The following is a 21,908-nucleotide window of genomic DNA, read 5'->3' on the forward strand; positions in this document are numbered from 1 at the left end:
TGTCAGGGTTGGACCTGAGAGAATGGAATGCAGTAAGTTCAGAGAGAGACAGGTTAGAATGGGTGAGAGGAGCAGAGAAATTGAGACGACTAATGTCGCGCCAACAGTTCTCAATGAAAAGATCAAGAGAAGGTAAGAATCCAGAGGGAGGGGTCCAGGTGGAGGGAGAATATTGGAGATGGGTAAAAGGATCCGTTGAACTGGGAGAGGACTCCTGCCCAAAGAAGTGAGCCCGGAGACCAAGACGGTGGAAGAAGAGTTCAGCATCATGCCGAGCCCGAAATTCATTGAGGTGAGGGCGTAAGGGTATGAAACTAAGTCCTTTGCTGACCACTGAACGTTCAGCATCGGAGAGGGGAAGGTCAGGGGGTATAGTGAATACACGGCTGGGGTTGGGATTGGAAGAAAGGGTGGGGACGGAGGGACAGGCAGGGGTGGAGGGTCCTAGATGGGTGTTGGTGTCGATGAGTTGTTGGAGCTTGCGTTCCTTAGCACTTGAGAGAAAGAGAAAAAGTTTCTTGCTGAGGCGTCGGATGAGCCGAAGGATAAAATGAAACTGGGGGCACGCGCAGCTTTGAAAAAGGGTACGGCGGTGCTGCTGGAGGGAGAGGTCGAGTGTGTTCATATGGCGGCGCATGGCACTGAGTGTGGATCTCAGAATGTGACGGGAACAGCAGTCCGAGAAACGTTTTATGTCCCGGAGATACCTCTAATCCTGGGTGGGTTCGAAACATGAGGGGTGGAATTTCAGTTGAAATCCACGTGGGGTAAGTCGGAGATGGAGACAGTCACTGAGAAAGGAGATATGGCTGTGAAAGCGGGTTTTAGTAAACACCTTGTCAAACACCAGAGGGAAATGGAAAGCAAGGAAGGTGAGCAGGGCAAAAGAGAGGAACAGAAATCTTGTCGCAGAAAAGAACAGAACTTCTTCAAGGAGGTAGGCATTTCCTGAAGAGCAGTGGCAGTCAATTAAACACAGAGATAAAAACAAAAAAACTGCAGATGCTGGAAATCCAAAACAAAAACAGAATTTACCTGGAAAAACTCAGCAGGTCTGGCAGCATCGGCGGAGAAGAAAAGAGTTGACGTTTCGGGTCCTCATGACCCTTCGACAGAACTTGAGTTCGAGTCCAAGAAAGGGTTGAAATATAAGCTGGTTTAAGGTGTGTGTGTGGGGGGCGGAGAGAGACAGAGAGAGAGAGAGGTGGAGGGGGGGTGGGTGTGGTTGTAGGGACAAACAAGCAGTGATATAAGCAGATCATCAAAAGATGTCAACAACAATGGTACAAAAGAACACAAAGGTGTTAAAGTTAAAGTTGGTGATATTATCTAAACGAATGTGCTAATTAAGAATGGATGGTAGGGCACTCAAGGTATAGCTCTAGTGGAGGTGTTTTTTTTAAAAAATAATGGAAACAGGTGGGAAAAGGAAAATCTTTACAATTTATTGGAAAAAAAAAGAAGGGGGAAACAGAAAGGGGGTGGGGATGGGGGAGGGAGCTCACAACCTAAAGTTGTTGAATTCAATATTCAGTCCGGAAGGCTGTAAAGTGCCTAGTCGGAAGATGAGGTGTTGTTCCTCCAGTTTGCGTTGGGCTTCACTGGAACAATGCAGCAAGCCAAGGACAGACATGTGGGCAAGAGAGCAGGGTGGAGTGTTAAAATGGCAAGCGACAGGGAGGTTTGGGTCATTCTTGCGGACAGACCGCAGGTGTTCTGCAAAGCGGTCACCCAGTTTACGTTTGGTCTCTCCAATGTAGAGGAGACCACATTAGGAGCAACGAATGCAGTAGACTAAGTTGGGGGAAATGCAAGTGAAATGCTGCTTCAATTGAAAGGAGTGTTTGGGTCCTTGTTTTTATCTCTGTTTTTATCACTAATGTCTTTACCTGATCTGCTCGACATGTGACGCCAGACCCACAGCAATGTGGTTAACTCTAGGAAGTTTCTCAGTTCTCAAAGGCAATTAAGGATGGGCAAAAAATGCTAGGCAAGCCAGCAACACCCTCATCCCATGAATGAACTAGAAAAATACTATTATTTGAAAATAAAATGATTGGACTGGTTCAGAACTTTTTGGGAAGAGCTGTTTGATGTGATCTGCTAATCTTTGGGAATTACGGCTTACAGATTTGGCATCACACTGCCACTGAAATTCATGCACCATATTTCTCATTTGTGTGATAGGCAGAATGCCTTTTTGGCTTGATGGCAGCATCCTGTTAGTGGCAAATGCCACTTGTATTGCTACTGCACAGTAGCAGCGTGAAACAGCCAGCTTCACCTGTTGCTCACAGTTTTGAGACCCTTTCAAAGTAATCTGAGGTAGACTGGGCACTTTTCAGGACGGCAAGTGGTGGCCTTTGCGTGATATACAGCGAGCAACAATCTGATCAGGGTAGTCATTAACCCGCAGGATGACTTTGATGGGCCCTATTTTGGCATCAAGCTTGCACGGTAAGCAAATGGCTATGTAGATGATACATTTATTATATCTGAGTCTGCAGCTCCATATAAGAATTTCCTTGCACACCTTAATGGTGTGACCAAAGTCAAAGGATGGTCAGAGGCTTTACAGCACTACCCTGAGGTGTGGTTAATGTGGATTTACTTTCAGAAATACTGCCACCAGCTTTGCAGCTATGTATAGCTAGGGATCCATAGTCTGGCTCAACCTCCAATTTTTCCTATTTTCAGTAGCTATTCATTATTTTTGCATGACAGAAACAATGGCAGAGAGAGAGAGAGGTCCAGTGGAAAATTCATCACCATCAGAAATAATTATGGAATAAACTTGTTGTATGGCCATTATTCCTAACTGTTCTCTCCATTGATTGCTGAAGAAAACATTACTGCAGCAATTTAGTCTTGCTTGGCAAACATTAAAGTAATTTCCTCTATATACAAGATGGAAGTATTAGCAGCACCTAAATTAAAAGCACCCCACCTGCTCCTTCTAGACCATGATAGGACTTTATATCTTCTGCTGTATAAAGTTAAGGGGACAAGCTAAAATACTTAAGCACAAACAAAACGCATAGCTTACTTCCAAGCTTACGATTCAACAGCAACAAAAATTTGCATCTATACAGCATCTCTAATATAGCAAAACATCTCAAAGTGCCTCACAGGAGCATTATCAAATAAAATTTGATATTGAACCACATGAAGTGATTTTAGAACAGGTTACCAAAGCTTTATCAAAGACCTAGGACTGGATTTCCCCATCCTGACACCAAGTCAAAGTGCTTTGCTACATATATGGCATCGCACGGTCACTGAAATTCATACACCATATTTTTCATTTGTGTGATAGGCTGAATGCCTTTATGGCTTGACGGCAAAATTAGTGGTGAATACCACTTGTATTGCTATTGCATAGTAGCAGCATGAAATGGCTAGCTGCACCAGGTGCTCAGAGTTTTGAGACACCTTTTTACCCTTTCAGGGTAATCTGAGATAGATCGGGCGCTCTTCAGGACCACGAGTGGTGGCCTTTGCATGATATACAGGAAGCAAAGGGCATTAAAAATGGCAGGTAGAACCCAAATCCAGGACTTCTACCCCTACTCCTGGTGCCAGAAATTTTCAATGGTGCAGGATAAGGAGTTGGGTCAGGAGTCCTCAGCTGCTGTCCCAATGTTGTCGGCACCACCACAGAAATGGGTAATTCAAAACTTCCATAATTTGATTGATGACGGTGGGCTTTGCTAGGCAACATGATTCACACCAGCTGAGAAGTATTGTGAACCAGGGGTGAACCATGGTTTGGAGGTGGGAACCATATCAAAGCTCAGTACAAAAGGTATTGCCTGCTTCACAAAACTTTGCATTCCTTTTTTTCCTTGAAGATCAGCCTTCTGTTTGATTGTTTCAAAACTTTGACAGATGGCTTAGCTTATAGATGTGCTCAAAAGCTGTAATGGTTTCTGCTCAGCAGTGTTTGTTGACATAGCTGCTAAGGGCAATGCGAGCTTATTTATTTTGACAGATTTGTGAGATTTTAAGAGATAACAGTTTTTAAATGGATATTCAAGTAATGTTTGTTTATTTTGACAGATTTATGGGGCAAAATCTTCTGCCTGTCGGGCAGGCCAATTAAGGCCCACCCAGCATGATGTGGCCCGGTAGCACTCAGAGCTACCTGTGCGGGCAGGGGGAGGAGGGAGAGTTGGGGTTTGTGCTCTTGCGCAGCTGCAGTCCATGTGGTGTAGGTAAATTTCCTCACACTATTATGCCAGTTGTATCTAGTTTTCTGGCTTCCCTGACTCCTTTCCACCTTCTCCTCTAAATGCGGCATTATTAAGCTCAATCTCGTTCTGAGATGGTCTTTCAACAATAACTCTGCAGGTGTGACATTTGTTGGTGTGTGAGGGTAGTCCTGTAATGAAAAAGAAAGCACGCTAGCTTGGTTGCTGAGGAATCGCGTTAGCTTTCTCATGCCTGTCTTGAATGTTTGAACTGCCCTGTCAGCCAGTCTGTTTGAGGAAGGGTGGCACAGTGAAGTTTTTATGAGTGATACCATTGAGGCTGATAAACCATTGAAACTCAGCACTCATAAATGCCATGCCGTTATCAGAAACAACTACGTCTGGTAACCCGCGAATGGCAAAACTATGACCTAGCTTAAAAACAAAAAAACTGCGGATGCTGGAAATCCAAAACAAAAACAGAGTTACCAGGAAAAACTCAGCAGGTCTGGCAGCATTGGTGGAGAAGAAAAGAGTCGACGTTTCGAGTCCTCATGACCCTTCGACAGAACTAGGTGAATCCAAGGAAGGGGTGAAATATAAGCTGATATTTCACCCCTGCCTTGGATTCACCTAGTTCTGTTGAAGGGTCATGAGGACTCGAAACGTCAACTCTTTTCTTCTCCGCCGATGCTGCCAGACCTGCTGAGTTTTTCCTGGTAATTCTGTTTTTGTTATGACCTAGCTTCTCAATTGTAGCAGTCAACTTTGGTGACTTCACCTCATAAAGGTCCAATCATTTTGAATGAGCACCATAAATGAGCAGAAACATTGTTCCCAAGAAAGGTCCCACACAGTCAATGTGTAACCGTGCCCAGGGTCTACCTGGCCACACCCAAGGAACTGTCAATGGTACTTTTTGCAGTTGCTGACATTGCACACAATTCTTCACTAAACTCTCTATTTCGCCATCTATCCCAGGCCACCATAGATAGTTGCGTGTTATGATCTTCGTTCAGAGTATTCCTGGATGTGTGCTATGTTGTTCAATTAAAAGTGGCTCCCTTCCCTTTGGAGGAACTATCACTCATGCTCCCCACAATAGGATGCCATCCTGGCTGGTTATTTCAGGTCTTCTGTCGAAGTATAGTTTCATTTTATCAGGTACAGGCTCCTGTGACCAACCATGAAGCACTTGTTCTCGTACTTGATATGGGACTGGGTCCCGACTTGTGCAGTCTCTGATCTGTCGGGCACATACCATTGAGGAATCTAAGAAATTTAACAGTAAAACAAGTGCCTGTGGAACCGGGACATCTTCATCATTTTCTTGTAAAGGCAAACGACTAAGTGCATCGGCGTTTGCAATTTGATTGCCAGGTCTATGTACAAAAGTGTATTCACATGCTGCCAGGATTAAAGTCCTTTTAGAATTTCTGTATCTTCTTTCTACGTACCTTCTTCTTTCTAGTGCAGACTTTAATCTCGTCCTTCTTTTTGACCTCACTGTTGGCCAGACTTCTCCCAGATGCAAGCTCATCTTGCCTGAGTTCAGTGGTTGAGTCTCCCAAAATTTCATTATTTGTCTGTTTCTTATAAAATTCTGCGACTTGTGCTTTCAAAGCCTCTTTGGCTTCATTTAGCTGGTTCTTCAGCTCTTCCGTCTCTTTTTTTGCATTTGTTTGCTGCCTCATGGAAAATTGTTGAGTCTTCTCTGCCAACTTGTTCTTCAGCTTATTCAGGGAAGTGCTGAATTATTTCTGTTTCTCTTCATAATTTTCCAGAGGTACAAACTTTGACCTAAGGGAATCTCATAGCGTGTGAAGGTCTTTCAGCAGGTTTACTTTGAAGGTTGCTCACCTCGCCTCAAACTCTATCATCAAGCAGGGTTTCTTCGAGTTCCTTCTGCTATTCATCTAGGTTTTGGCTGAAGACAGCCTGTGTTTCTTCAGGTTGTTGAGTCCTTACACACTCCTTTTTCAAAACAGGAATGCTTCCAGCTTCCCTTTGGAATCTCAGTGGCCAATCAAGGTTGATTTCCCTTAGCAATTTCGCCCTAGAAGACTTGGTCCTCTGCCTCTCAGTGCCAACATTGGTAACTTTGCCGATTGGCTTCCGTAAAGGACAGTTACTCTGCTTATGCCTTTTACTTGAATGTCTTCACCTGTGTATGCTTTTAGTTTGGCAGCTGTTTCCCGCTTCTCAGCATAGTCTTGTAATTTCGTGCCCTTTTTGGCTGGGGCTTCCTGCCCAATGTGGCACCATTGTGAGCAGCCTGTATTGCTTTTGAATCCCTTACTGCATTTTCCATGGCCAGTGCTATCCCTAGCGCCTTCTTGAAACCCAAATTCACTTTGGAAAATAATCTTTTCTGAATAGTGTCCTCATTCACAGCATACACTAAACGACCTCTGAGCATGTTGTTTGGAGACATAGCAAACTCACAATGTTCCATTAACTGATTCAAATTTGCCACGTAGCATGCACCCAGGGCTCTATTTCTCGAATTAAACTTGAGCCTCTGCACGTGACTGAGGGCTTTGGTTGATAATGACCCTTCACGAGGTCCACCAATTCATCGAAATTTTGAATCTGGGGTGCTGGGTGCCATCAAACTTCGAATCAAGCCATAGGTTTTATTCCCACATGTGCTTAGGAGGATCACTCACCCCTTCTCTTCCCCCATAATCTTGCTCGCTTGAAAAAAACAATGTGAGGCGTTCTCGGTAATGAGGCCAATTGTCTGTGGCCAGATCAAAAGGATCAATTCTTCCGAACTGTGGAATTTTGAGAGGGGAGATCTTCTTTAAATTTAACGGGACTTGCTACTTGCAATCACTGGGCGAGGTACGGTGTCAATTTCTTTTCAATTTGATATCTTCTATTTAATCTTGTTTTATCCTCATCACCAGTTTATTGTGAGTGGTGGCTGAGTTGGTAATATTGAGCGAGTTGATCTGCAGACATTTCTTGTGTGGAAACATTAAGTTTATTTACAAGGTACTCAGCAGCTACTACATGTAAGCTTTTAACTCCAACTCTATACTACTAACTACTGAGGTAGCCCACATTACTCTCCTATTGGTTGCTGTAGATCATGTGATCTTCCTTAATAAGCATTATTCTTAAAGGTACATTACACCTAAATAAAACCTTAGTACAAGAAGCTTGACATCATCCAGGACAAAGCAGCCTGCTTGATTGGTACCACATCCACAAACATTCACTCCCTCCACCACCGACGCAGCTATGTGTACCATCTACAAGATACACTTTAGGAACTCACCAAGGCTCCTTTGACTGCACCTTCCAAACCCACAACTACTACCATCCAGAAGGACAAGGACAGCAGATAGATGGGAACACCACCATCCTCCAAGTCACTCCCCATCCTGACTTGGAAATATATCGCCATTCCTTCATTGACATTGGGTCAAAATCCGGGAACTCCCTTCCTAACAGCACTGTGGGTGTACGTATGCCACATGGACTGCAGCACTTCAAGTAGGCAGCTCACCACCACCTTCTCAAGGGCAATTAGGGATGGGCAATAAATGCTGGCCTAGCCAGCAAAGTCCACATCTCATGAAAGAATTAAAAAAAGACTCCCCCTGCCTTACAATCCTCTGAGATCTCCGATCTCCTTAAATTCTGGCCTTGTGCACATCGCCTATTTTAACTGTTCCATCATTGATGGCCGTGTTTTCAGCCACCTTGGCCCTGCAACTCTTGAATTTCCTCCTTGAACCTCTCCACCTTTCTACTTCTCTTTCCTCCTTTAAATCGCATGTTAAAGCCTACCTCTTTGATGAAGATTTTGGTTACCTGTCCTAATATCTCATGTGGCTCAGTGTCAAATTGTGTTTGTCAATGCTCCCGTGAGGTGCCTTGGAATGTTTTACTATGTTAATGGTGCTATATGCATGCGGATGGCTGCTGCTGTTGTTGTTGAGAGAGAGGTAGAGAGGCGGAGAGTAGTCGGGTGGGATTTTTGGAGGTAATTGCAGGCAAAAAAAACTTTTGCTCCTCCAGTCAGATGTCAGACAATATCATGAAAAGTCATAAGTAGCGAGGGGATCGAGAGAGGTGGTGGCAAGGTATAACTGAGTGTTGTCAGTGTCCTTGTGTAAAGTGATGTATTTTCACATGATGGCACTGATGGCAGGACACATAGGAAGGGGCCATGCATAGGTCCTTGGGGGACTTCAGAAGCAATGGCATGGAAATAAGAAGAAAAACCAGTACAGGAGATTATCTGGTTGTGACTTGATAGAGGAGAATTGAGGGCGGGGGGGGCAAGGGCAGTCCCACCCAGCTAGGCAATGGATAAAAGGAGGTGGAAGACAGTATATTTAGCATCGTCAAAGGTTGCCATCAAATTGAGCAGATTGAAGATGGATAGTGTACCAGTCACAGTCACTTAGGGTGTCATTTGTGACTTTGATGAGAGCTGGCTGGCAGCGAAATCTGATCAAAATTGTGTTGCCGGAAGGATGGACACAGGTTTGAAAGGTGACACACTTGAGAGGAAAGGGAGGTTGGAGATGGAAGGGCAGAGGGATCAAGGGTGTGGTTTTTGAGGAGATGATGATGGCTAACTTGAAAGGGACTTTCTTTTTTGAATTGAGAGAGATTTGAAATCATTTAGATAAATGTTGAAGGGAAATAATTTACAGGGCATTTGGCAAAAAGCAGGGGAGTGGATTAATCGGACTGGTCTACCAAAGAGCTAGCACAGGCACGATGGGCTGTATGACCTCCTCCTGTGCTAAATTGTTTTTTTTTCAAACTTCTATCTGTATTTGCTACTTAATTCTTCATTGAACTCTAAACAGAATAACTTGCTGCACTGTCTAAGGACAGACAGATGCTCACTGGACAGCTTTTCATATTAAAATACAGAAAACAGTAAGAGGCTGGAAAGGAAATTAAAGCTATATTCAGGTCCTTTATAGTCTTGTTCCCACAGCAATTAAAAAGCCAACATTCTGATGAAATGCTCTTGTCTTAAATGCAGGATGTAAACAAACCAATTCAACAACCCAAATGCAAAAATCTGCTGGAAATGTCAGTATTTATTTTTCACATAAACATCTAACAAAAATTTCACTCTTTGAAAAATGTCCTATTCAAAGTTATTATTTTTCTGATCACTGTACCAATTGTACAGATTATGACCACGATAAGCCCATTTTTATGAGTGGGACTAATGATGACATACATGCTGATTAAACACCTCATTAAATGAAGTTCAGATGATAATTACTTACTGTTGTTTTCGTATAAAACTGTACGCTAAGGGTCTCAAAAGATAACATGTAGCTACTCAGTTGAAACATTCATCAGAAATGCAATCTCTGTTGTTCCAGTTTCTGCATTCATCAAGATAAAACACATTTAAATCTATAACTGTTTCAGTTATCAAACTCCTCAACTGAAAATATGAACAAAATGCATACATTTCCTTCTTTCAATGGTGCTTATACCCAGTTTAGGACAAGGAATTGAAAATGGTTTTGACTGTCTTATGTGGTAAAGCTTGCTATTGCAGCATGGCTGAACAAACTTCAGAGGCTGCAAGAACTGCCATCTCTTCCTATTCTGATGTTTGGATAGAAAGGGCCGAATAGAACTCATGCTACAGCCGCTCATATGAATCATCTATTTGCACTTGTAGTAAAGGCCAGCAAAATGTTTACATTAGCTCAGATATAGGATTTACAGTTTGAACCAAAAATTCATTTAATCTGATCACAACAAGATGGCAGTGCATGGAGCTACCAACTGCAACTGACCTGGGTTAAAGAAAGGAAAATTGCCATTGGATCTTGATCACTGTTCAGTGATCCCATCTGGAGGTACATCTTCTGGATGTTGATTGGGGATGGCATGAGGTCTTCTATGCATTGCCAACTATTTAACCATGACAGCCACTACACCTAAACACATTGCACCACACTCATTGACAAACCTCCCTTTCTGCAGGACATAGGGACGCACAACCAGAGGTAGCAGCAGCAAAACTGGTGGGCAACGAGCACACCTCTATGTACTTACCCCTACAGGAGACAATAATGGCCACTACTGGAGTGACCATTGCTGAGGCCGTAAACAGCAACGAGCCGAGACCATGGGTGGAATCATCTGGCCCTGTTGGTGGTGGGCATCAAGTCAGGCGTGAGAGGACAATATGGTGAGAAGGTCAAAAATCCGATTTACGCCATTGTTAAACCAGTTTGCGAACGTCTGCTCCACCCGTCAATGGCGGGCCGCATTTTCCTCCGCTGCACATTGGGAAGCTAAATTTCAATACTTCAGCATCTCATTATATGTCCTGCTCGCCTGAATCATCCCCCGTGCTGGATTGTCTGGGCACATTGGCGTGCAATCACATGCTTCACTACTGTAAGTAGGCAACATGCACCCTAGTGGGCTGCAAATTGCTCGGGACTTCGAGGTTTGTTTGTCTACCTTGCTTCAGGCAGCACTCGTGGTCATCAGCGCCAGGCTTCACAGGCAGCATCGCATCACTTTTAGGGAGGCTCACAGGCAGGTCTCTACCTACCAGACCAGCCATAAGGGGTGGCCTTTCAATGGCTGCAGGGCTAGGGCTTGCTTGGGGAAGGGTGACAGACTCTTCTCACCCTGGGGAAGGGGTACCCTAGGGTATGTTTGGGAGCACATGTTGATCTGTGCAAGTGGCCCCAAGATGGTGAGGAGGGAGTCTGCAGAGGAGATGAGGCCAGATGGAGATGTGAGGGTGTGTGTGAGAGATTGAGTGGTGATGTTCCTTAAGCTGGCAGCGAGTGAGATGCCAGTGAATGTGTGATGGCCTTGCAGTGTGCGAGTTTAGAGTGATGAGATGGTTGCCTTACCCTGGCGGCATTGATAAGATCATTCATCCGTTTTCTGCACTCAATGGCTGACCTCTTGTTGTGCAGCATTGGCACCGACCACCTCTGCCACTGCTGCCCAAGCTGGAGTAATGGGGCTGATGGGCCTCCTGCGGCCAGGGTGGGGCGGAGGACATCGTGACAGGCCTCCACAGCATCCAGAAGGAATCCCAGGGATGCGTCACTGAATCAGGGGCTGCACCCTTCTTGGCTTTTGGTGCCATGTCTTCACTGGAGCAATCCTCAGCTGCAAGCATTGAGAACCGTGCGTGTGGCTGCAGTTTAAATATGGTGCCCTGCGTGAGGAAGCGGCGAGGGAACGGCGTGGTGGGCAAATACAGGGCCGCCCACCAGTGAAACAATGATATATTTCTGTGGCTGCATAGTTAATGAGGCAGGAAGGGGACGATATGGCATGAAAACCCTCTATTGCGGCTGGCGGGTAAAATGTTTTTTTTCACATCCGTTACCACACTTAGCGCAGATCTGGAACGATTCCACCCCCTGTAAGATGGCAGTATTCTCATACATAATTCGCCTCCTCGCATTCCTCTTCCCCATCCAACTGCCACCTGGCCAGGCAGTGGTGGAAGGTTAACAAAACAGTGATAAGGAAACACCGTCACTCAATTCAGAACATGGCAGCCACCAACTCAGATACTGACGCCCTGTGTCATTTAGAGGACATCACAGAGGCAGGATCTGCCCGTAGTGAGGCTCTGGGCACAACTAGTCAGGTCATGGGCAAGGGCAGCGCAGGTGACAGCTCACTGCAGAGGACTCAGGTGAGCACTTTGATGGGCCAGCCACAGGAGAAAGCTAATGGGTATGCATGAAATTGGCAGACCTGGCAGAAAGCCTGTGCGCAATGCCAAGGAGCATGAAGGAGTCCCGCTCCAACTTTGCACAGGATTTGGTGTAGAACTTGGAGCCTACTATTTCCAGCATGGAAGCAGCGACCAAGTCTATTAACATACTCCTGGGTCCAGTGATGATGCCCGATAACCAATATCTGTTTCCATTTCAGCACAAGCAGAAGCCACCCAGCATCTGAGTGCTGCAGTGGGAGCTCGGACTGTTTTCATGCAAGGTCAGCTTGTTACCATGTGCAGTAACGGATGTGAAAAAAAACATTTTACCCGCCGGCCACGCAAGCTCACACTGCCGCCTACATGGCTGTGGATTATTGTGTTATACGGGGCTTGAACGGTGCCACGTAAAGCAGTCCTGCGATCTGTCTTCTAACAGATTACTGGGACTGCAGAGGCGCTGCTCTTGGGGAGTGGCAGCGGCTCTGTGGAGCACAAACCTACTGCCCCCACTCAGGGAGACAGCTTCCTCCTTCCACCCCTGCCACTCTACCAGTGTCTCTGCTGCTGCCTATCAGCCAGTCAGCTCAAACGACTGCTGCCCCTGCTAAGATGGTGCAGTCCACAGTTGGACCTTCTGGGCCCAGAGCTGCTCAAGGTCATCCTCCAAGACCATCTACAATCTCCCCTGAAAATCAGCAGCCTTCCACCAGCCACGCTCCGAGCACTGGGGTAGCATGACTGCGTAGGAGCACCAGACAGGAAAGGCAGGCACTAAGGGAATACACAGGAGTGATTGGTTTACATTTGTATGCAATATGGCATGGCTTGAATTATAATTCGATTTGGAATGTTAACTTTGCGTTGGCTTTTATTTTTGTATTCTGGCCGAGTGGACACTGTGATGCTCAGTGACAGAGGTGTCGGCCCTTCTGATGAAAGGAAATGATATGAGCTTTCATCTTTAACATGTGCGTTGCTGCAGTAACACGTGAATACCATCTAGCTGTGTATGCTAAATACATGCTTCCAATGATTAAATAACTTGTATGCTTTTACATTCATTTTATTGTCTAATATGCATTTCGACTAATCCAAATAGCCGCTTGTTGGTGCACTTGTGGCTGTTTCCAGTTTTCCTGTGTGGAATGTTTTATTTGCGGAAAATACCAGAAAAACTGTGAAGGTGCATGTTTTCATCACTGCAAGATTCAACCGAGCCTGAAAGTTTACAAATAGAGACTTCATGTGCTTAGTGATTGGTGAGCTTATAGACTCTTGGCTATGCAGTCTGCTTTCTATTATTCCATTTTTGCAAGGGGAAGAGAAAAATCCATTACTCTTGTGATAGTAGAAGGATATGCTCAGTTTTTGCAAAAGGCATAAATGGAACTGTGGGCTTATTGATTTTTTTTCAACTACCATGGAAAAATTTTTTTGCATTCCTTCATGGAGCGTGGGCATCACTGGCTAGGCCAGCATTTATCGCCCATCCCCAATTGCCCTTGTTCAGAGGCCATTTAAGAGTCAACCACGTTGCTGTGGGTCTGGAGTAACATGCAGGCCAGACCAGGTGAGGACAGCAGGTCTCCTTCCCTAATGGGCAATAGTGAACCAGACAGGTTCGACAGAATTAACATTGGTTTCATGGCCATCTTTTAATTTTTAATTCCAGCTTAAGTCTTCAGAAACATAATCCCTGTTTCATTCAACTTCCCATTTGCCAACAGTTCGAATGCTTCCCTTTCTTCGGTAACTGGCCATAACAGTGTTCTTTTTCTCAGCCACAATGCAAAAAATAAAAGCCACTACAAAATGAATATTCTAAACTAAATTTAAGAAATTCATTGCGACAAACTGCATACAAATGTCAACTGATCATCTGAATGCATTCCTTTAGTGCCTGTCTTCTGTGTGTTTTTGCCTGTCCTGATGCTCCTATGCAGAGCTACCTGAGTGGCTGCAGCCTGGATTGTGGAAATTTGCTGACTTAGTGGAGGAGACTGCAGATGGCCTTACAGGGTGACCACAAGCAGCTGGGCCTGACTGTGGATTGCACCATCTCGGCAAGGGCACCAGTAGCCAGGGTTGATTAGCTGACAGACAAAGGCAACGGCAGGAAAGCAGGGGTGGAATGATGAATGTTATCATTCTGAGAAAGAACAGCAGGTTTGTGCTCCATGGAGCTACTGATAGTCTCTGGGGTGGCAGCTGAGTAATCTTACTAACCTACTAGAAGAGAGATTGCTGAAGTATTGTGAGACCCTGCAAGTCCCTTTGTACACTATAATCGCAGGCATGTTGGCAGAAGCCTGAGCTTGCTTGGCAGTAGTGCCAGATGTTGGATGGTTTCATCTTGTGCTGCACTGGAAGCTGAGACATCGGTCATCAGAAGCTGCATCTTGGTTGGGTCCACAAGTGCTGTCGTGAGTTGGCTGCCACTTCCATGGTGGAAAGAATGGGCTCCAAGCTCTGCCCTGTGAAAAGTTGGTGCTGAACTCCTCCATGCTCCTTGGCAGTGCACACAGGCTTTCTGGCAGGCCTGCCAATGCACCAAGCATTTCATTATACATACCCAACAACCTTCTATAGTCTGTCCCATTGGAGTGTCCATCTGAGTCCGCTGCAGTAGAACAAATGTCTGATCTCACCTCTGGGGGGCTGGCAGCTTTGCTGCCCTTGCCCCTGCCCTGGTGCAAGCCACTCATGTCTAGTGAATCACCACGAGCATATCTCACCTCTAAGCTATCCATTAGGGAGTGTACAGTCTCAATATCTGAGCCATTGAGGGTGTTCAATTGAGTGGCTTTTTTTCCTTATCATCACTGCCTTCTTACTCTTCCACACTCTAGGGTGCAGTTCTTGAATACATGTCAGCAGAAAGATGAGGGTGGGTGGGGGAATGTGAGAGGCACTTATTCCATCTGCAGCTTTTAAATCAGGAGAGTTTAGGGGTTGTGAGGATTAGGTATGACCATCTTCAATGGTTTCAACCCCACCACGCCCTCAGTCATGGCTGCTCCAATGTGGCAAGCAGCATCTCCTCCATGGGGAAAGGAATTGCAGCCATGCCTTTCCCCTACCTGTTAGCATCTCCTGCCTCCTATTATGCACTACCTTGTAAGAGAGATAAGTGTGTCAGTGAATGTGATTGGGTGATGTAATTGTCATGGTTGAATAGCAGGCATTGTGTGAGGGTGAGGCGAAGCATTTGAATGTTAAATATGAGTTAGGATTGATAGAGATTGGTAGTAAGTGATGGTGATGACGCATTGAACAGTTGGTAGAACCTTGGCCACTATGTAAGTTCATTGAACTTCTTGCAGCACTGCAGCCTCAGGGTCTGATTCATGCTTTTTTTTTAAAAATATTCATTGGCTAGGCCAGCATTTATTACCCATCCTTAATTGCCCTTGAACATTTAAGAGCCAACCACATTGCTAGCTGTGGGTCTGAAGTCACATGGAGGCCAAGCCAGGTAAGGACAATTTCCTTCCCAGGAAGGGATTTATAACAATCGACAATGGTTTAATGGTTATTATCATCAGACTTGTAATTCCAGGTTTTCATTGAATTCAAATTCCACCATCTGATCTCACCATCTGCCATTCAAACCCGGGTCTCTGGGTTACTAGTCCAGTGAGAATACTGCTATGCCATCACCTCCCCAATTCACTCCCTTTGCCTTCTAAGGGTTTACCTAAATGTTGTCCTGGCCCCATTCAGATAGAGCACACCTCCCCCTCTGCACCCCTTTGATCAAGGTCAATTAATCCTTAAAAAAATCTTGGATTCTGCTCTTTCCCATGGTGTGCCTTTCTAGTGTCTTTCCCAGGTCAGAGTTCATTGTCGGTTGATTTCCAGCACACGATCCAACCACAATGTTCCTCTCCCTTAAGAGGAGGAAGTTGACTTTAAGTATTGCTGTATAGTTCTCACAAATCTGGTGAACCTTCACCCTCACCCCAATCTCTATCAATCCCAACTCCTACTTGACATTCATATGCTTCAACTCGCCCTCACACACTGCCAGCTATTCAACCAAGACAATTACAATATCCAATCACATTCAGCACATTCACTGATTCACTGGAGGTGTGCAGCCACTCAGTGTTGCCTCAGTGGCAGTATGTTACCGTCAGGATGAAGTTCACATATTGCCTACTTTGGCTGTAACAGGCACAGGATTATCACGCAGATAAAAGCTATTTACTCAACGAGAGAGTTGAAGAGATTGGTTTCATTTGCACTTGAAGGTTTGTCTACCATTTGCAACAAAAATTAAATAGCAGATCTTTTAGCACAGTTCCCCATAAGAAACAATTAAGATTTTTCACTAATCCGACTAATGATCTACTCTAAAATGTAACTTTTCAGTGCAACTGCCTGGCTGGCATGTTCTTTTCTATGTTTTTCTTACAAAGAATTATTTTCTTAAGTATTGCAAGAATACTTAAACAATTTTTGAAAGATATAGTCAATTCCTGAAGTTTTACATGCAAACAATAAAACCATAGGTCTGATTTTTTTTGTTGTCTGCTATTCCATCACTTGGCATGATTTTATAACAAAAAAACCCAGAGTTCATACAGGAGACCAGCTTGGCCTGCTTATTAAAAGGGCCCCCAAGTTAGGTGGTCAGTCCAATAAATTTATTTACATTAGTGTCCTATGATACGATAGGACGCAGACACCAATGTTATGTGACACAAGATTTACCACCACCGTTTCCTCAACCTTCGCACAAACCAAGGGCAATACAGGGTTGGAACTGGGCACAAACCATCCACCCTCAGCTGATGAATCAGTGCTCCTCCATGTTGAACACCACTTGGAGGAAGCACTGAGAGTAGCAAGGGCACACAATGTACTCTGGGTGGGGAACTTCAATGTCCATCACCAAGAGTGGCTCGGTAGCACCACTACAGACCGAGCTGGCCGAGTCCTAAAGGATATGGCTGCTAGACTGTGTCTGTGGCAAGTGGTGAGGGAACCAACAAGAGGGAAAAACATAATTGACTTCATTCTCACCAACCTGCCTGCTGCAGATGCTTTTGTCCATGACAGTTTCGGTAGGAGTGTTGTGGAGACGAACTCCCGTCTACACATTGAGGATACCCTCAATCATGTTGTGTGGCACTACTACCGTGCTAAATGGGATAGATTTCGAACAAATCTAGCAACTCAAAACTGGACAACCATGAGGTATATCCCCCGCTCTACGATTACCACCAAGCCAGGGGATCAACCCCGTTTCAAAGAAGAGTGCAGGAGGGAAGGCCACAGGCCCAGGCATACCTCAAAATGAGGTATCACCCTGGTGAAGCTACAACATAGGGCTACTTGCATGCCAAACAGCATAAGAAGCAAGTGATAGACAGAACTTAGCAATTCCACAACAGATGCATCAGATCTAGGCTCTGCAGTCTTGCCCCATCCAGTCATGAATGGTGGTGGACAATTGGACAACTAACTGAAGGAGGAGACTCCATAAATATTCCCATCCATAGCACATCAGTCCAAAGGTAAGGCCAAAGCATTTGCAACAATCTTCAGCCCAAAGTGTCAAGTGGATGATCCATCTTGGCCTCCTCCAAAGCTCCCCAACATCATAGGTGCTAGTCTTAGCCAATTCTATTCATTCCACATGATATCAAGAAATGGCTGAAGGCACTGGATACTGCAAAGGCTATGGGCCCTGACAATGTTCCAGCAATAATACTGAAAGTGTGTGCTCCAGAACTTGCCACACCCCTAGCCAAGCTGTTCCAGTACAGCTACGATACTGGCATCTACCCAGCAAAGTGGAAAATTGCCCAGGTATGTCCTGTACACCACAAGCAGGACAGACATATCCAACCCGGCCATTTACCGCCCCATCAGTCCGCTCTTGATCTTTAGTAAAATGATGGAAGGGGTCATTAACAGCGCTATCAAGTGGTATTTGCTTGGAAATAACTTGCTCACTGACGCTCAGTTTGGGTTCTGCCAGGATCACTCAGCTCCTGATCTCCTTATAGCCTTAGTTCAAACATAGATAAAAGAGCTGAACTCCAGAGGTGAGGTGAGAGTCACTACCCTTGACATCAAAGCAGCATTTGACCGAGAGTGGCATCAGGGAGCCCTAACAAAGCTGGAGTTAATGGGAACCGGGGGAAAACTCCGCTGGTTGGAGTCACACCTAGCACAAAGGAGGATGGTTGTGGACATCATTGCAGGCGTTCCTCAGGGTAGTGCCTTCCATCATAAGGTCAGAAGTGGGAATGTTTGCTGACGATTGCACAATGTTCAGCACCATTCACAACTCATCAAATATTGAAACAGTACATGTCCAAATGCAGCCTCGTGGGGAGGTAATGGTGTAGTGGTATTGGGCTAGTGATCCAGAGACCCAGGGTAATGCTGGGGATCTGGGTTCAAATCCCGCCACGGCAGATGGTGGAATTTGAATTCAATAAAAATCTGGAATTCAATGTTTAATGATGATTGTTGTTAAAAACCCATTTGGTTCCCTAATGCTCCTTTAGGAAAGGAAATCTGTTATCTTTACTTGGTCTGGTCTACATGTGATTCCAGACCCACAGTAACGTGGATGACTCTGAAATGGCCTAGCAAGCCACTCAGCTATATCAAACCGCTACAAAGTCACAAAGAAGGACTGAAACTGAAATCGGACGGACCACCCAGCATCGACCTAGGCATCGGAAACGACAACAGCAATCTCAGCCATGTCAACCCTGCAAAGTCCTCCTTACTAATATCTGGGGGCTAGTGCCAAAATTGGGAGAGCTGTCTCACAGACTAGTCAAGCAACAGTCTGACATAGTCATCCTCGTGGAATCATACCTTACAGATGATGTCCCTGACATCACCATCATCATCCGTGGGTATCTCCTGTTCCACCAGCAGGACAGACCCAGCAGAGGTGGTGGCACAGTGGTCTATAGTCGGGAGGGAGTTGCCCTGGGAATCATCAACATTGACTCTGAACCCCATGAAATCTCATGGCATCAGGTCAAACATTGTCAAGGAAACCTCCTGCTGATTACCATATAGTGCCCACCCTCAGATGATGAATCATGTCCATGTCGAACACCACTTGGAGGAAGTACTGAGGGTGGCAAGGGCACAGAATGTACTCTGGGTGGGGGGCAACAATGTCCATCACCAAGGGTGGCTCAGTAGCACCACTACAGGCTGAACTGGCTGAATCCTAAAGGACATAACTTCTAGACTGGGTCTGCGGCAGGTGGTGAGGGAATTAACAAGAGGGAAAAACATACTTGATTTCATCCTCACCAACCTGCCTGCCACAAATGCATCTGTCCAGGACAGTATCAGTAGTAGTGACCACCACACAGACATTGGAGAGACAAACTCCTGGCTTCACATTGAGGATACCCTCCATCATGTTGTGTGGCACTGCCACTGTGATAAATGGGATAGATTTCGAACAGAACTAGCAACTCAAGACTGGGCATCCATGAGGCGCTGTGGGCCATCAGCAGCAGCAGATTTGTACTTGAACATAATCTGTAACCTCATGGCCCGGTATATCCCCTACTTTCCCATTACCACCAAGATACGGGATCAACACTGGTTCAATGAACAGTGCAGGAGGGCATGCCAGGAGCAGCACCAGGCATACTTAAAAATGAAGTGTCAACCTGGTGAAGCTATAAAACAGGACTACTTGCATGCCAAACAGCATTAATAGCAAGTGATAGACAGGGAAAAGCGTTCCCACAATCAACGGATCAGATCTAAGTTCTGCAGTCCTGCCACATCCAATTGTGAATGGTGGTGGGAAATTAAAGAGCTCACTGGAGGAGAAGCCTCCACAAATATCCCCATCCTCAATGATGCAGGAGCCCAACTCATCAGTGCAGAAGATAAGGCTGAAGCATTTGCTGCAATTTTCAGCCAGATGAACCAGGTGATCCAACTTGGCCTCCTCTGGAGATCCCCAGTCAGATGCCAGTCTTCAGCCAATTTGATTCACTCCACGTGATATCAAGAAATGGCTGAAAGCAATGGATACTGCAAAGGCTATGGCCACTGACAATATTACTGAAGACTTGTGCTCCAGAACTTGCCGCGCCCCTAGTAAAGCTCTTCCAGTACAGCTACAACACTGGCATCTACCCGGCAATGTTGAAAATTGCCCAGGTATGTCCTGTACATAAAAAACAGGACAAATCCAACCTGGCCAATTACCACCCGATCAGTCTACTTTCCATCATCAGTAAAGTAATGGAAGGGTTCATCAACAGTGCTATCAAGCGGCACTTGCTTAGCAATAACCTGCTCACTAATGCCCAGTTTGGGTTCTGCAAGGACCACTTGGTTCCAGACCTCATTACAGCCTTGGTTCAAACATGGACAAAAGAGCTGAACTCCCGAGGTCAGGTGAGAGTGACTGCCCTTGACATCAAGGCAGCATTTGATCGAGTGTAGCATCAAGGAGCCCAGGCAAAACTGGAGTCAATGGGAAGCAGAGGAAAAACCCTCCATTGGTTGGAGTCATACCTAGCACAAAGGAAGATGGTTGTGGTTGTTGGAGGTCAGTCATCTCAGCTCCAGGACATCACTGCAGGAGTTCCTCATAGTAGTGTCCTCAGCCCAACCATCTTCAGCTGCTTCATCAATGACCTTTCTTCCATCATAAGGTCAGAAGTGGGGATGTTCGCTGATGATTGCACAATGTTCAGCACCATTCTCAGACTGCCTCAGTATCTGAGGAGTTATGTCCAAATGCAGAAAGACCTGAACAATATCCAGGCTTGGGCTGACAGGTGACATTCTCACCACACAAGTGTCAGGCAATGACCAACTCCAACAAGAGAGAATCCAACCATCGCCCCTTGATGTTCAATGGTATTACCATCACTGAATCCCCCACTATCAACATCCTGGGGGTTACCATTGACCAGAAACTGAAATGCACTATCCATATAAATACTGTGGCTACAAGGGCAAGTCAGAGGCTAGGAATCGTGTGACAATTAACTCACCTCCTGACTCCTCAAAACCTCTCCACCATCTACAATGCACCAGCCAGGAGTTTGATGGCTACTTTGTCCTGGATGATGTCAAGCTTCTTGAGAGTTGTTGGAGCTGCACTCATCCAGGTAAATAGAGAGTATTCTATCACATTCCTTGGAGGTGGTAAACAGGCTTTGGGGAGTCAGGACGTGAGTTACTCGTCACAGGATTCCTAGCCTCTGACCAGCTCTTGTAGCCACAGTATTTATATGGTTAATCCAGTTCAGTTTCTGATCAATGGTAACCCCCAGGATGTTGATATGGACTTGTTGCCAACCTTCCTGCATCCCTCTCCCCATGACCCCCTCCCACAACCACCCACCCCACCCCAGCACCATGTTACTTATCTGTGGCCTGGGTCACCTTGCAATCCTGACTCCAGGGCCTGTCCTTTTGGCAGCAGCCACACCCGCCCCATTGGCACAGCTGTGTACAACTCGTTAAGTGAGACTTCCACTCCCAGGGTCTTGATTCCAGGCAAAAGCCCGTCATTGACCTCGCCACTGCCCTTGTTGTCTTTTGGTTCAGTGGGCCTTCTTGAAAAGGGATTGTGCAGGTCCCTCGCCGGCTCTCCAGCCAGCAAGCATGGACCTCAGTGCCTCAACAAGATTCTTCCTGTGGTTTTTTCCTTTGCTTATTGCAATTCGGCAACCTTCAAGAAACTTATGGAAATGTTCCTTTTTTCCAAAATGGAAATCCTCTTGGCCGTTCCATTCTGTCTCAGGGAGGAAGATCAGCACTGGCAGGTGGCAGGACCACTTGGAGCTGTTGCTGCAAGGAACCCATATAGGAGAAGGAAAAGCTTGTAAACATCCCTATTTTTTTCATAGGGTGTAAAGGCCCAGAGTTACATACATGCACTTCTCAGAAAAGCAGTACATGCTTGTGTTTCCCTAGGAAGGTGGTCACAGATCTAGGTCGTCTCGTGCAACAAGATCCGAAACCAATTGTCAGCGTGGATGTTGAATTGC

This window comes from Carcharodon carcharias, chromosome 7 (assembly GCF_017639515.1).
Source record: "Carcharodon carcharias isolate sCarCar2 chromosome 7, sCarCar2.pri, whole genome shotgun sequence".
NCBI lineage: Eukaryota > Metazoa > Chordata > Chondrichthyes > Lamniformes > Lamnidae > Carcharodon > Carcharodon carcharias.